The following is a 2,666-nucleotide window of genomic DNA, read 5'->3' as shown; positions in this document are numbered from 1 at the left end:
CTTAAGATGGCTTCTGTTGACCCTGCTAATAAAGCTGCCGTAGTTAATGACACCGGAGGTGGTATATTGGGAAAATGGTGTTTTAGAAACCGCCCATATTCGTAATAAGTCCCAAACATGACAGACATTGAAACAGGTTATTGGATTAAGGGTGGTAGAAACCCTCTGTAAAGGTTTTTTATACCTTCTTTACGTATCTGGTTAAAAGCGTATTTCATGTCTATGCCGTGTAACATTTGCCTGAACATTATTTTGCAGATAGGGAAAGTTACGGCAATGTTTATGAAGCCCAAGCCCCCGCCACAAAAGAATTCAGCAATTGCCTGTTCTCTTGTCTTCTTCGGACAGTCAAATTCATTTTCATATTTTTGCTCCATGGATGTCTACAATTTAGCAAAGAATAATTCAATCAATGTATATTGTAAATATTTATAATCTCCCCAACTTACTGTGAAGGCACAACTAAAGTATATGCTCAAATTTGAAGGTTGAAGTTCAAGTTGACCCAGTAAGTGATTATTTTTAACTTAAGACCCGCTGCACCCGCCAAAGCAGCCAAGACTTAGAATTTAAAGAGACAGTCTACAGAGCGAGTCCCCTCTCTCAAAAATTTCGAATCCACCTTACTCCCTTTCGCCGGAAGGATAGCCTCCTGGATCACGCGACTCGCGAACGCAGGCTGCAGAGATTCACCGTTTGAACGTGATCCAGGGCTAGCGGCTCTCTGATTGGATAATCTTATTTGAGCGACAAGCTCCGCAGCCAACACGGGGGAAGCGTCCGAGTCGCTGTCCGTCTCAGGGGGTGCATTCTTTCGATTGCGCCACATTGTAAAACTGGTTCAAACTGGTTTATCGGAGGCGAAAAAGTCAGCACTAACCGATAAGCCTAAAAGCCCGATCCTAAAGACTTCGTCTCTAAGCCTAGGCTATGCAATATGTTAAATGAATTTAATCTAACCTAACACTCGAAATATTCGGTTCCTGGCAAGCTCGCCAATTATTTATCCCCTATAACTGATTGGCTTAAAAAGCTGTGGTTACCAGGTCAAGAAATAATGGACCAAAATTTAGGTTGCATATAATGATCTCTTTATTATCCAGGTTCGTTAGGGTAGTTGTATTTTAACACAATAATAATTTTGGTGTTAGTAATAATAATTTATGATAATTACGATTTACATATGTAGAGTGAAATAAATTATGGGAAGCGCCAGTAGGGAAGCTATAGTAGCATTCAAATTGTTCGTGGTACTGGAAGGTACATAAGTAGACACTAGCTCTGTTAATTCAGTAAGCTTAGCGTATAACAAAGCTACAGAACCCCGACTTATTACTGGTAAAGTTCCTTGAGGAACAATATGTGAAGGACCAAAAGTTGTTGGTGGCCTTACACTGAGGAAATGTTCCAAATTGGTGATATGTTACCAAATGGAATTGTGGAAGGATAAATACTTTTGGTAATCAAAGGTTGTTGTCCTACCACTTAAGTAGTACTGGTTATAGGCCTAGTACTAACGTTCACATAAGAGCTAGGCACACTAACATTGGCATGCGTATTAGCAAAAGTGAATAGGCTACTACGTACAGAAAGTGTAGAAATCGAATTCTGTAGCGCCTTTTCCTGTGGTTTTAAAGAAAACTCTTGAGCAGACGACGCGTCAAGTCAAACCAGATTGGTTGTATTCGAACTTCCCTCCGTTTAGAGAAGCCAATCGTGCTTCAAAGCAATTACATCACCGAAAGTAGTTCGAGTGAGGAAATGTAAAGCCCCGCCCATTGACATGCGCGATAACCACTGGATGTTTTACTTCCAACAGCAACCCGTAGATGGCGAATAAATCTACTTTTTGGCGCGAAATTTAAAATGCTTAGTTATAGATCATTGGTGTTGCTATAGGTAACGTTAGTTCAAATCATAATGAAAAGGTGAATATTTGTGTTATATGTATATTTCCTACCACGTACACATTATTTATTACTAAACAATAAAGGATTTACATTTATTATTTTTAATCCTGACGTTATGAAAAATGGTTTAAATTATTGGTAGACCGAGCGATGATGAACTGCTTGGAAAATACCTGCCCTTGCGTTTTTGCAATTTAATGTCTTTTTTTTCAATAAAAGACTAACAGTTTTCTAATAGCTAATTTGTTTGAAGGATCATTTTTCTGTGAACGTTTGCTGTTAATTGCAGGATGAGGAGAGTAGTCTTTGTAAAGAGCGGCTCTTGGAGTCAATTTAGCTCCCACAATTGTAAATAATGACGATAATGACTTGTTTTGTTATGGTCTTAACTTTCCATTAATTTTGCCCAAGCAAAGTAAGTTTAACAAACATTCATTCTATTTCATAATTGCGATTACTTACTTTTTTGGCCAATTCAATTAACTTCAAGCGTAGCACTTTACAAAAACGTCTCTCCTCATCATGGAATTAACCTCAATAAATAACAAAAACAATCCTGATTGCAAAAGAGCAAGAGATGTTATTAACAAACTTTTTGTGCATTTCCTCTGTTCATTCTTTTATTCATCTCAGACATAGATATTGTGAATGCATCAGTTGGTTTTGGGGCTTCAATTGAAGGAACTGCATGTGGGAGTCTCTTTATTATTTCTACCAAAGCAATTCAGAGAAAAATGATAATGCAAACGAAGTGGC

This window comes from Phalangium opilio, unplaced genomic scaffold (genome assembly GCF_054372755.1).
Source record: "Phalangium opilio isolate 3A_F unplaced genomic scaffold, DU_Popi_V2 ptg000060l_1, whole genome shotgun sequence".
Classification (NCBI taxonomy): domain Eukaryota; kingdom Metazoa; phylum Arthropoda; class Arachnida; order Opiliones; family Phalangiidae; genus Phalangium; species Phalangium opilio.
Note: the sequence above shows the minus strand (reverse complement) of the source record.